This window comes from Acomys minous (genome assembly GCF_964271855.1).
Source record: "Acomys minous genome assembly, chromosome: 19".
Taxonomy (NCBI): domain Eukaryota; kingdom Metazoa; phylum Chordata; class Mammalia; order Rodentia; family Muridae; genus Acomys; species Acomys minous.
Window position 1 is genome coordinate 11,155,169 of NC_140499.1, and position 14,873 is coordinate 11,170,041.

Here is a 14,873-nt window from a genome sequence, read left to right on the forward strand (position 1 = left end):
GAGTCTTGGGTTCAAAGCCACCCTATTAAACATAGTGGTGGCCGCTATCAAAAAGAAAGAAAGGAAGGGTGGAGGAAGTGAGAGAGGAAAATCTTCCTCAAGAGCCAAGAAAAATAGCTCAGTTTTTAATAAAATATCACCAATTGTTTATTAATGAAAGGTGATAAAGTTAAGGATTCTAAATACAGCACAAAAGAGTATAAGCAGAATTAAGAGAAACCTAAAATTGTCCTTGAATGTTACATTGATCTCTGTATATCTTTGATGATAGTATGTTTTAAAAATATTTACATATATGCAAATACAGAGAAAAACCTACATGTTCTAGCCATGACACAGTATACTTTGTAGTTACACTCAGTAAACAAGTATGCTTTCTCTATTGCATCTTAGATATAATTGTTCATTTTTTGGTACAAATTAACACTTACACACCAACTTCTTGCTGAGGGTGAAATATGGAATAATTTATACTAAAATGTTAATGCTGTTAATGCTTATTACAAAAGACTTGAGCTTCCTAATTACTTCTAAAGAATATATAGTTTTTGTAGTTAGCAAGCATTACTTTTAATAGCAGGACAAACAATAAAATAATGTTCTTTCTACTGAATTGTAGAACATAATGTCTTCAGATATTCTCTGCAAGCCTTTGGGGTAAGCTTAGCTGTTAATATTTAGTGTGGTGTATATATTTTCTTACCATTTTTCATAAGTATGGTATATGCATGATTTTGCAACCTGAGTTAAGATTTAGTATTTCATTTTCATAAGAAGAATACATTCATCTGATGAAAGCCACGACAACCAACATGTAAATCCTGAATGGTATCATAAAACTATGTGAGCATATGTGCACTATGTTTTCTCTAGCCAAGATGAAACTGGTCCAGCCCATCGTAGTTATACTATGGAGGAAAACTATGAGATGCAAAGATGTTCTCTAACTTCCTACTTCTGCAATAAACTCAGAAGCTCCCTGGCAACTGTCACCTAAGAGTAGAGAATACAAAATATATGGCTAAGAATGTGGCTAGGTGGGGAGACCACTCAGGGATGGAACACTTTCTATGATCTGAATGTTTCCCACAGGTTCATGCTTTTAAGTACTTAGTCTTCTGGTGTTGGTGCAATTTGGGAAGGTGGTGGGACCATTAGCCGATAAAAGCTTGGTGGAGGGTTGTAGGTCACTAGGGTAGGTTTTGAGCCTCGCTGTCTGCTTTTTGCCTGAAGGTACACTGTGACCAGCCATCTCACACTCACTGTGGCATCTTCTCTACCACGGCAGAGAAGATACCTTCAAGCTCTGAGTCAAAATACCCCCTCCATCCCTTCCTTAAGTTGGCACATCAGGACAACAGATACAACACTTGCCAGGTGTGATCAGAGTCCTGGGTTCAATCCTCAGAAATACAAACGCATAAATGTAGAGGTGAATATTGCCAACTCAGGAGTTATTATAACTTTTGAAATGAATTACACAATATACGGTTCAAATGTCATTAGAGGAATAATATTTCAAGGAAACTCATAATTAGCCATGTTGGCCGGGCGTGGTGGCACACGCCTTTAATCCCAGCACTCGGGAGGCAGAGGTAGGCAGATCGCTGTGAGTTCGAGGCCAGCCTGGTCTAAAAAGTGAGTCCCTTTTTAGGGACCCTTACACAGAGAGACCCTGTCTCCAAAAAAAAAAATTAGCCATGTTAATACATGGAGTTTCCAGGATGCAGTCCACCTGTACAACAAAATAAGTGTTTGCTTTCACTTTTGTAGTTATTATACTATATAATTTAGAAAACACTGTTTAGTTATGTACTCCCAATAATAGCTGCTGTAAGAGAAAATACAATTTAAGACAAACTCATCAGTTTTGAATGATTGTACCAGAGAAGATAGTAAAAATAATAAAATGTATGATGCGCGCGCAAGCGCGCGCGCGCGCGCACACACACACACACACACACACACACACACACACACACACACACACACGAGCTCAAATGAAGATTTAAAGCCAACCATAGATGGAGATCACTTTCTTGTATGTGCGACAGGTAACAATGTAGGATAAAATAGCATCATCACAGAAGTTCACCATGCTCATAAAAAAGGTTAGTGGGGTCTCAGCCTTTATTTATAGGAATAGCATTTATTTAGGTCAAACACTGGAGGCCTCTTTAGCTTTATACTTAGCTAAACAATGCTGGACCATCTGCAGTGTTAAATGGCTCACACTGAATCCGTTTAGGGAGGGAGTGCTTAATCATGCAACAAGCAAAATAAGGAGCCAGGATGGTGGAATTGCCCATTGTCTTGAACATACTTAGGAACTTGGATTTAGCCCCCTATTTACACTCTGTTTACACAGGGACATGAGAGATGGGAGTCCAGAGTCTGCACTTCTAACCATCCCCCTAAAGACTCACCATGCTGCTGCTGTTATGATCACAGTTAATATTATGAGGCTCCATGGCAGCCAGTGCCAAAATTTCTTGCGTCACCTGGGAAACAGCTAAGTGACATGTATTCATGTGTATTCTTTTAAGTATCAGAATAAAATAAGAATAATTTAGGGAAGTTCAAGACAACTTTAATTCTCAAAAACTGCTCAGAATGATGACATTCAAGATTCTAGACCAACTAGGTAACTTAAGTTTAAAGTGTGCATAGTTTCATCATTCTTCCTAGTGTGGATCTGTGGGCGTGAATCCTTGCACAGTAAGTGAACCTGTATGTACTACCAGACTAACTTGTTGATCTATGCCAAAGATCCACTTGCTAATTATAGCTCATGTGTGTTAGAAGGAAAACCAGGTGCTAAGTATAAATGTACCTACAATACAGTATGGGCCCAGGCACTTCCATAGTCTACTACTACTGAGTGTGCGCCCAACCAACATGAATGCTCTGGAGAGGCATGTGTACACTGCTCACTTCAGCTTGCCTAAATGTGTTTAGTGTGCTCAATGCATTTGATTAAAATTAGGAAGAAGGAAACTTTATGGCACCCATTTCTAACACAACAGCGAAACAATACCACTGTCCCTCTAAAAGCTGGGTCAAACATCTCCCTCTGTGAAGTTCAAGAACATTAAAGTACCCAAAAGTGACCTGAAGCCAGACAGATGTGGATGAACATCTGTTACTATATAAAGCAATAATTGAGTTGAGTCAAGGAGAGCAAAGGATCAGTGAGTACCTTAATCCACAGGCTTAGTTACCAAGAGGTCAGGGCTGGCAAAATTTAGGCTTTTCAGCATTCTGCCTTTTTAAATATAGACATCTAACAGATTTAGTGTGTCTGGTTTTATGCTGAGGACTTTAATCGACTTGTACTTTACTTTTGTGCAGGGTGAGGAATACAGATCTGTTTGCATTTTTCTACATGTAGATATCCAGTTAGACCAGCACCATTTGTTGAAGATGACAGCACATGCTGGTGAGGATGTGGAGAAAGAAGAACACTCTCCCATTGCTGGTGGGAGTGTAAAATTGTACAACCACTTTGGAAATCAATCTGGCGCTTTCTCAGAATATTGAGAATAGTGCTACCTTAAGACCCAGCTACACCACTCCTGGACATATACACTAAAGATGCCCCACTGTACAACAAGGACATTTGCTCAACTATGTTTATAGCAGCTTTATTTGCAATAGTCAGAATCTGGAAACAACCTAGGTGTCCCTCAACTGAAGAGTGGATAAAGAAATCGTGGTACATTTACACAATGGAATACGACTCAGTTATTAAAAACAAAGGAATTTTGCACGCAAATGGAGAGAACCCAGACCCAGAAAGACATACATGGTATATACTCACTTATAAGTGGATGTTAGCTCAAAATAGATGTCCTCTGAGAGATTCCACCCAGCAGGGGGCAGTGACAGATACTGGGACTCACAGCAGGACTCTGGGCAGAGAACTGAGAGTTGTATGGAAGTCGGGGGAGTTGATGGACCTGGAGGGGTCAGGAGCACTACAGAGAAACCATCTAGGCTGGCAGATCTGGATCCAGGGGGCTGCACAAACTGATTTACCAACCAAGAGCAATGCAGCAGAGAAGCTAGAACCTAGACCTCCTTTTCAGATGTAGCCAATGGACAGCTCATTCTCCAATTGAGGGGGATGGGAGGGAGGCGGAGAGTGGGGACTGCCTCTGATATGGACTTTGGTGCCCTCAATTTGATCACTTTCCCTTGGCAGGGCAGCCTTGTGGGCACACAAAGGAAAGGGATTCAGCCTATCCTGATGAGACCTGACAGGCTGTGGTCAGATGGTCGGGGAGGAAGGCCCTCCTTTCAGAGGTCTAGGGGAGGGGAATAGGGTGGAAGAGGGAGGGTATGAGAAGGGGAAGATAATGAAAATAAATTATAATAAATAAACACTTTAAAGAATGAATATAGACTTGTCTGTTGACTGTTTTTCAAAAAAAAATCCTAGCTTTCATATTTAAAATGGAACTTTCATTTCATGTTTTGTTTTACATTTGGCTTTCATTTTAATGGTTTCCTTTTATTCTTCTCTCATACATTATGTCCTGACTACAGTTTCCCTTCCCTCCACTCCTCCTAGTGCCTCCCCATCCATCCTCCCCTCTCTTCCAGGTCCACACTTCCTCCATTTCCCTTTAAAGTGAAAACAGCAGGTCTGCCATGGATATCTACAGAACATAGCAAGTTACAATACGACCAGGCACAATCCCTCATGTCAAGGCAGGACAAGGCAAGCCTCTAGGAGGACAAGGGTCCCTGGCACCACAAAAAATTCAGAGACAGCCCCCATTCCCATTTGTTGGGAGTCCACTGGAGTTGGCTGTGTTAAAGGGGGGGGGGCTGAGAAGGAAAACACAGCAACATGCTTGCTTTGCTTTACCGTTGTTCAATTCAACTTTGTGATAGCTTTCACCAACAAAAACATTGTGAATGAATACAAGAGTTCAGACTCATGAGCTGGTAATTACTAGCAGCCTAGTTTGTGAATCAAAATATAACCACAGAAACATACCCTGAGCTATATCCTTGCCTATAGCAGTTCTGCCTGAAATAACTTTAAAAGGTCTATAGCACTTTATGGTAAATTGAATTTGCCAAAGATAACCAAAATATCTTAAATAGCACCATGTTACTCTATAAGTCAACACTCACTAGCAAGGTAGAGAGTCTAATTGTTCCTTCGTCTAACTGAATGGGCCTTCATGACTAAGTCAATAGAGTTTGACAAAAGTGATGGTTCAGGATTTCTAAGGCTAGGTCATAGGAACTTTGGCAGTTCTACAGCTCTGCTTGAGCCTCATGGAGCACTTACTCATGAAAGATGGTTTCTAGAACCAGCTACCTGGTATGAAACAATGGAAAGGTGTTGAAAAGGGATTCTAGCTGACTGGCCAAACTGACAGCCAACACCAAACTATCTGCTCATCCGTCTATTTCTGAACATTATAAAATGAACCGTAGTCAGGAATTCATTGTCTAGTCCATTTAATCAGTGGGAGAACCCATGAGTAATTTTATGAATATAATATCCAAATGGCTGTGCTTGCCACCTGCAGTCAGGGCTAAGCTTATATCACACCACAACAATCGGGTCACAAAATGAACTTCCCCAAACTCTTTGTGTGTTTTTACATTTGAACAGGGGGAGCTGGATAGAAGGCACAGGGGTTGAGATCATGCGTCCTTCTTCCAGAGGATGCACTCCTATCAGGCAGCTCTCAACTGCCTAAAGTTCCAGCTCCAGGAAGGTCCATATTCAGCTCTACCACACACACACACACACACACACACACACACACACAGAGAGAGAGAGAGAGAGAGATAAAAATAATAAAATAAATCTAAAAGAAAAACCTGAATGGGGATCTAACACTGATGTAGATATCAGCATATCTGTAAAATTGCCCCGTTCTTAAATAAAATAAATTCTAAGATCAAAATCAAGTACTATTCACTGAATTGTATGTCTGTGTTTGCTATACTGTCCAGTACAAGAGCTTATTAAGTGCAGAATGGCATCTAAAACATGTAGTAGTCCTTCCATCATATTGTTCTACAATTCAGAATGAGGAGAAAGATGTGTGGGGTGAATAACCATTTAGAATATTAAGCACAAAAAAAGCACAATTGAAGTGTGTGGTTGACAACCAAGAGAGTGGTTATCTGCAGTGGAGGACGGATGCCATAAAACCCCCCAGCTGCAACTGGGTTTATGGTTCTGTGAGATTTTTAATCTCTTTATCTCTTCAGTTGATGTGCTTTAAGTGAAGTTCAAGTGACAAAACAAACAAACAAAAGCCACATATGAATCTGTTGTTTGGAATTCTGACCCTGAGATGCCTTTCCCTGCCTTCTTGTCACAGCTCGTCAGCACAGTATAAGTTGTACCCTTCTTGGTGGCACCTGAAGTAGACATCTAGGTGTCAGCAGAGGGAGCCTCCTCCTATGTGCTTGCACTCAGGTGGGTTGCCAACCCCACACTGGGTTGGTTTTGGACTTGTGCCCAACCCAATCCATGTATCTAATGTCAGAGTAGGAAGTTCTTTGGAAGTCACCTGTTCATCCTCTGTGGGAAAAGCAGGTGGGCTTCCTCCCTGTAGCTTGGAACTTCTGCTGTTTCCTTTAGCTCTTAGCCCCACACGTTATGTGTAGGTGGCCTTTGTCATTGCTGTTTCAACGCATCTACAAACTCTTTCAAAGAAGCTACTGGTGCACATGCTGGCAAATCTGCCTGAAGTAGCCTTCTGCTTCAATTATAGGCATGTAGTGTGTGAGATAATAGCATCAAATTGCACTAATAACTCAATCACATTTCTCAACAGAGGTGACAAAATAAAACTGATGTGCCTTAATTGGGTGGCAGGGAAGTGACAAGAAAGAGCAGGAAGAGGGTGAGTTGAGAAGTAACTTCTATCTGGAAATGTCCAAATTCTCTTCAAGTAGGAAACTAAAGTTGCCCAAAAGTTGGGATAAAAAACAAAACAAAACAAACAAACAAAAAAGTAATGATAGGTAAAGAATACATAGAAAACACAGCAGAATGGTACTTTAGTTTAAAAATATATATATATATTCTAACAAAATCCTGTGATTAAAAAGCTACCGTCACAGTATGGAGTTATGGCATTTGATTTCTATTTTCTATCTATTTTTCCTTCCTTCCTTTTTTTTTTCTAGACAGTTTCTCTGTGTAGCCTTGAGTGTCCTGGGCTCACTTTGTAGACCAGGCTGGCCTTGAACTTACAGAGATTCACCCGCCTCTGTCTCTCAGGTGCTAGAATTACAGATGTGCACCACTGCGCCTGGATTTGATTTCTAATTTTAAGAATATTTATTTATGGCAAATGACCAATTCCCTGGAGCTGCCCAAGATGAGGTAGTCACTTTTATTACAGGTCAATATGAACTCTGATATCATTACTAAAATGACATTGATGTTTGACACAGCATTAAGAGTTGCTCAAGCTGGACATGGTGGTACATGCTTCCTGTAATTCCCAGCACTCAGGAAGCTGAGGCAGGTGGATATCTGTGAGTTCAAAGCCAGCCTAGTCTAAAAAGTGAGTCCAGGCCAGCCAAAGCTACACAGAGAAACCCTGTTTGAAAAAAAATAAAAAATTAAAAAACAAGAACAAAAGAATTGCTCATATGACTTACTCCGAGATTAAATTTGATATTGTGGATTTCTTATTAGTTTTGGAACTATTCCAAGTGTGTGGTGTGGTGTGTGTGTGTGTGTGTGTGTGTGTGTGTGTGTGTGTGTGTGTGTGTGTCTGCATGTGTGTGTACAAGTGCAAGTAAATGCATGTGAGTATGTATGAGTGTTCATGTACCTGTGCATATGTGTGTGAACAAGTAAAAGTACATGCATGCGTGTGTGAGTGTTCATGTATGTCCGTGTGTGTGTGTGTCTGTGTGTGTGTGTGTGTTTGTGCGTGCGCGTGCGTGCACACATGAAAGGCACATGATCAGACAGTTTTGCTTCCCAGGCCAGTGTGAAGTCGAGGTTTTAGCATATCAAAATATTTCATTAGCATCACATCACAGGAGCCTGAGATTGGACTATGAGATGAGATTTTCCCAGCTCTGCTGGCAAGTTCCCACATTTTAAATGGCTGCCATTTGCAGCATTAATTTGGAAAGGAAAATACATCAGGAAAAACGTTAAGAAACATAAGGTGCATGTTTCTTCGTATCGCAGCCAATAAACTGTCTCCAAAACAGACTGGCAGACCTTCTAAAGTGCTACTAAAACAAGAGGCAGGGGACCACGCGAAGCCTCCCCCAACCGGGAACGCTGGAACACCAAAGCCATCTCCTGCTTCTCCCGCTCCCTCACATCCCGGTATAAATGGAAAGAAAAGATAAATACCTCCCAGGACACAAACTCCAATGCCTAACTGAAAAGGGTAAGTCCCTAAGCCAAGAGATGGCTGTCCTTGTCTTTGATTAATTAGCTTACAAATCCCTAAGAGGACAGGCTGTGTATTCAGGGACTAGTCAGGATTGCCAGGACAGCATGCAACAGTTCAGAAGATAAGAGACTTGAAAAAGAGAGCAAACACCGAGACCCAGGGTCCTCTCCTTATCTTCATATCACATAGGAGAGCCAGAAATTCAAAAGGCATCTCCAAGGTCACCTTCTCACTACAGCACAGTATGAGTGGGCTTAGTTCAACCTGCAGAATTGTTCTTCCTCAGAACTGAGGCCAGGCAGCAAGCCTTTAGAATTGCCCTACCATGGCAAAGGCACCATATTTTATGTGATTGAAGTTGCTGGCTAGCATAAGCTGCACTAGGGTTTTATCTGCCATTCAGAAAAATAAAACTGTCAACTAGGTTCCTAAGATATGGCAATGGTAAGGCACAGCCTAATTTCAAAGCCACTAACATGAGAGACATACACACTTCAAAACTGACAGAACACACAGTTTAATGTCTCTGAGCTGAAACTTCCTTCCTCACTGCTCATAGTACAGTATGCCGCCAAAAGCGAAACCTCCTTGCTGACGATGCAAAGGATGGAGTACCACAGCTGGGATCGTGACATTACATCAGGTTTGACCTTTGTTGCTGCTGGAACCAAGTGTCTTAAGGAACCTGTCCAGTAGGCTGTGGGAGGATCCACCCACACTCCCACTTTCACTGTAGTCCACTATCAATCTTATAGAAAGCTAGTGACAGACAAACCCTTTCCCCAGAACTGCAGGGTTGCAGAACTGCAGTTTCACAGAACAAACAACTCGCAATGAGTCTGGGCACCTCATGGCTTTCCCACAGGGTCCCCCTTGAAAGCTTCAGCTACCTGAACTCCTCTCGTGGCCTCTGATGGGTGGTCACAGCCAAAGGACGTTAGTCTGCACATCCTGATCCCTCTCAATCTTCTTCTATCCCTATGTGCTGCATGTACCCAGCATCTTCTTTACTTGAAATGCGACCCTAGACTTGCATAGAAAAAAAAAAAAAGGAAGATGGGAAAGAGTTGAAACCTCACATACTCCTATAATTCAGGTGCAAAAGAAGAAGAACTCAGTGCTATTTTCCTGTGAGTGAAACACTCACTCCAGGCTGAATGCCTTTGAAACACTCTTGTAAAAAGTGTGATTGGTATCAGCTGTGAGAACAGGGTGACCAATATAGAAATAATGAGACAGAGAGGCCCGCAGGCAGAAACACCACGAAGACTATGATGAGTCTGTGCATGACTGAAGATCAATATGTTCAGAAGATGATGGAATGGGCTTCAATGAGGGAGGAAAAAAATTGATTGAGATAGTTCAAGTGCATGCAGGAATACCAAGGGGGACTGCGAACCGGACACCTGACAACACCAACAGGAGTGATATGGTGATACCATCCCCCAACCCTCTTCCTTCTGCGTTGGCTGCTGCTTGCCTGTGTAAGGCCAGGATAGAGCAAGGTGTGGGTGGGAGTGAGGGGAGTTGTTCAATTGTTTTAGAATCCCTGCTTCTGCGTCTCCAGCTTCCTTTTCAGCCATACAGTCAATTCTGCTAAGTTAGCTTTAATGTGAGGACACATTTCTCTAAAGCCTGGCGCACAGAGTTTAGTAATAAATGAAGCCTTGGAAATAATGCCTATGCTCTCTCTCTGGAACCAACTATCTATGCTAGAGGAGCCATATCCATTGTCCCACGATCTGTAGTTTTGGTCTTTTTATGAGAGTCATGTGAGAGGAGCTGTATGCCAGGGCTTTTCCTTTGAATCATCTGTGAACTAAAGATCCTCTGGTCCCAGTGGGCCTGCAGACCTGATGGCAGAAACTTCTTGACTTAAAGCTATCTAACAGTGCAGACTAGACAATACTGCATTCATTTCATGAGATCTCCTTCCTTGACTCCTTCAAAGTGCACAGGACAGTTTTTCTTAAAAAATATTCTTGCTAAAAGTATATGGATGAAAGTAGAAAGTAATATACTGAGTAACGTGCCAAAGACCCAGAAACACAAACCCATGTTTCTCCTTGTTTGTGGATACTAGCTCTGAATGTGGGTGAGAACACTCTCCTCTAAACTGCTTAATAAAACACCAATACCACGCATGGAAAACTTCCTTTGGAGTTGTTGATATAATAGACTATTGTTGTGTCCCCTGGTGACTCCAGAAAAGGATGGTAATACCCTAGTATTGGAGATAGCACTCACTTCAGACACAGGCTGTGGAGGAGTTTGTCTGGGTCAGAGCTGAGGACCAGCTCTCACAGCTTCAGAAGGAACCATGCCAAGAGAGGAAAGCAATCAATAGTCACATCCAGCTCTAACTATCAACGATGGCTAGAAAGGACCAATCGTGGCATTTACATGCTTAGAGCAGCCATCGGTCACCTAACTGGATGCAAAGGCCATGCCATTGGAGAGAATCCACGCCTGAACTGTAAACTTAGCCAACTACCTGTGTCTGGTGAAGCCATGGAACACAGAGGAGAGCCTGCTGCTGTCAGCTTTCTCCAACTGCATTCTACAAAAGTATTCAATCCCTATTCCAACAGAGGAGCAGAGCTTGACCTCCGCAGCTTGTCTTTTCTCCAGTAGACAGAAACCATTACAGAAAGCCACAACTGGACATATTGCATAGTCCAGTCCAGATGACTATGGGAGGCCAGGCCCAAATTAATACATTTACACACAACCCCAACAGGTAAAGGGAATTAAAATAAAACAAAGAAAGAAAAAAGCAAAACAAAAAAAGATGACACGGGAGAGGAGTTGGGAGGAGCCTTGGTGGGAGAATATGATCAGAATACATTATATAAACGTCTCTAAGAAACATATATACATATGAAATTATATAATTATATATAACATACAACAAGAGTAAGTATGTACATTTCTGCTAGAGCAAGTTACAACTTAAAAGGAACCTTCTGTCTTTCTCCTTAGCCACCATACTTGCATAGACAGTGTTCTTACAGATTTTAAGATGATCATGTGACACTTGAAATTCCACTGGAAATACTTATTTATAGTTACATAAATCACCAAACGCCCAAACTTAATACTGTAAAACCTCACATAATCAGAATAATAAATCAAATACCACATCTGCTTCTTTTAGGCAAGTTTTCATGGTTTATAAGATTCAACTGTTTTTTAACTCGCCATTTTTTTTTCAAGAAGAAGCTATTTTCATTGAATGGGGCTTTTACAGCCTTGTGAAAAATAAACAGCTATTAATCTCCAGTGGGAAAATATCCACTACTGTGTCAAAAATGTATTTGGCCTTTGACTTTGCAGTGTTTAAATTCTACAGGCTATTTCAAGTAAGTCTATTTATAATCTACATATAATAAAATAAGTTCTGCTGTATAAAAAGTTAAATAGAAGTATTCTACACATGACATAATGAAGGTAGTTAGTTTTCCAGGAGTGTAAAATGATAATTGATATATATCAGCTTAGTAGGCATAAAAATTTAAAGCTCAAAGTTTTGGAAAGTTTAGTCAATACTTGATTGGCCCAAGCTATGGTGGCAGAATACATTATGATGAGAGAAGTAGGAGACAAGATCATCTCATGGCCAGGAGTTAGAGAGAGAGAGAGAGAGAGAGAGAGAGAGAGAGAGAGAGAGAGAGAGAGGGAGATTTTCTCTTTTTTCTCCTTTATTAATTTATTCTTGTTACATCTCAATGGTTATCCCATCTCTTGTATCCTCCCATTCTTCCCTCCCTCCCATTTTCCCCTTATTCCCCTCCCCTATGACTGTTCCTGAGGGGGATTACCTCCCCCTGTATATGCTCATAGGGTATCAAGTCTCTTCTTGGTAACCTGCTGTCCTTCCTCTGAGTGCCACCAGGTCTCCCCGTCCAGGGGACATGGTCAAAGGTGAGGCATCAGAGTGTGTGAGAAAGTCATATCCCACTCTCCACTCTACTGTGGAGAGTGTTCTATCTGTTGTCTAGATCTGGGTAGGGGTTTAAGGTTTACCACCTGTATTGTCCTTGGCTGGTGCCTTAGTTTAAACTGAGACAGAGGGGAGGACATCCTAGTGGGACTCTAGATGAGAGAATCATGGGAGAATGGCAAAGTAGAAGGATCCAGAGGGTCCTAGAAGCCTACAAGTAGAACATTATGATAGGCAGATTTGGGCATAGGGGTCCCGCTCAAACTAGGGGGGGGGAGATTTTCAATCCCTTTCATAGGTATACCTCCTCAATCTAAAACCTTTTTGCCTTAGTTACTGTTATATTGCTGTGAAAAGACCAATGATCTAGCCAATGGTCAGAACACTCTCCACAGTAGAGTGGAGAGTGGGATATGACTTTCTCACATACTCTGGTGCCTCATATTTGACCATTTTCCCTGGAGGGGGAGACCTGGTGGCACTCAGAGGAAGGACAGCAGGTTACCAAGAAGAGACTTGATACCCTATGAACATATACAGGGGGAGGAAATCCCCCTCAGGAACTGTCATAGTGGAGGGGAATAAGGGGAAAATGGGAGGGAGGGAAGAATGGGAGGAGACAAGGGATGGGATAACCATTGAGATGTAACAAGAATAAATTAATAAAATAATATATATCTTGGAAAAAATAAAATAAAATAAAATAAAATAACCTAAGGGGGGGGGGAGACACCATGCCCAAGGCAACCTATAAAAGAAAGCATTTAATTGGAGGATTTTGCTTTCAGTTTCCCAGGTGAGCCCATGACCCTCACAGCAGGGAGCACAGTAGTAGGCAGGCATGGCACTAGAGCAGTACATGAGAGCTTACATCTTATGTACAAGCAGCAGGAATACAGAGTGAAACTGGGCCTGGTATAGGCTTTTGAAACCTCAGAGCCTACCCCCAGTGACATACCTCCTCCAATAAGGCCACACCCCCCAATCCTTTCCAAATAGTTCCACCAAGTAGGGACCAAGAACTCAAGTACATGACTCTAAGGAGGGCCATTCTCATTCAAATGACCACATGCTTTCTTCTCTCACATATCAAAGATGCTTTTACTCTCCTATGACCCCTTGATAATTAGACACACCCAGGTGATAGTTAAGATCCAGACTTTAGTAAGCATCCTTATTAGAATATTAGTTCAAGAAAGCATGTCAGAAGTATCCTCCAATTTGAGGCCTCGGAGAGTAAGGATGAGCTTTCTGAAATATCTCTTTTAAGAGCTCAATGGTAGAATGCTTGCCTAGAATACACAAGGTCTTACAGCTCTAGCTCAGGGGTAGCTCAATACGTGCAAGGTCCCGGATTTGCTTACTGGCACCACAAAAGAAAAACCAAGTAACCCTTCAGGCTTTTTGATTCTCTACATCCCTTCACTATACTGATTCTCTCTGTTTTCTGTTAAGCCAAAAGCTGTGTGTGTCTTCAGGATATTAGTTAGTATCCTACAAGCAACACTTCCTGGCATCTTGTTCACTGCCCTCTGCTTACAAGTCACAGCATTCTTTAAATCTGGATCAGGCAAATAGAGAGATCATCAGAAAATATAACAAGATAATCACAGAAATCTGAGGTCAGAGGGAAGCTGCAATAGGAGTGCAGAGAAAAAAGAAGGTAGACACAGGTGCCTTCCTGTGTCTATATCCAGACTCTGCGGCTTCCTCATCACCGATTTTCACTGTTGTAACAGGCACCCTCACAAAGCACATTCACAATGTGAATTCAGAGGTCTCCATTGCCTGTCACCAGAGAAATGAGACAAGTCTCTGACATTCAATGATCACTTTCTAAAGAAGAGATTCTAATTGGCCCGGCTTGTATCAGATACCATTACATTCTTAGAAAATCTGTTGAGTGGATAAAAGGGTTTCTTGGGCTCAGTGGAGGGAGGAACATACTCTTCTAAAAGGTAAAGGGGCAGAACAAATGGCCTTATGTAGTAGCACTTCCAAGTCCACTGTGCCCAATGCTTGTGTTATCTGGGTTTTCACCTTTTCCAAAACACAGCCAGAATATCTATCACATTCCTTGTAAAATGCTGTTTCCTATGACCGCACACCCAAATACCTAAATTATTATTTCTGCCTTGATTCCAATGTCATCTTTTGAACAACTGTCTTAGTTAGGGTTACCATTGCTGTGCTAAAACACTATGGCCAAAATCAGGTTGGTGAGGAAAAGGTTAATTTGGCTTTACCTTGTAGTGAATCACTAAAGCAAGGCAGAGTAGAAGCTTAAACTGCAAGTATCTGGAGGCAAGAGCTAATGGAGAAGCCATCCAGCAGTACTGCTTAGTGGCTTGTTCCTCACCCCTTGTTCAACCTGCTTTCTTATAGAACCCAGCACCACTAGTGGGGGGAGGAGGGAGGGGGAGGGTACGGGGCCCCACTCACAATGGGCTGGCCCCTCCCATATTAATCACCAACTAAGAACATGTCCTGCAGGCTCGCCTACAACCTGATTTTATGGGAGC

General features: G+C 41.8%; 1 protein-coding gene across 1 annotated transcript in view; it reads right to left on the reverse strand.

Moving 5' to 3' along the window:
• The window catches only part of LOC311589894 (EGF-like and EMI domain-containing protein 1), a 689,354-nt gene that overhangs the window by 440,976 nt on the left and 233,505 nt on the right, over positions 1-14,873 (reverse strand). The window lies entirely within an intron of this gene.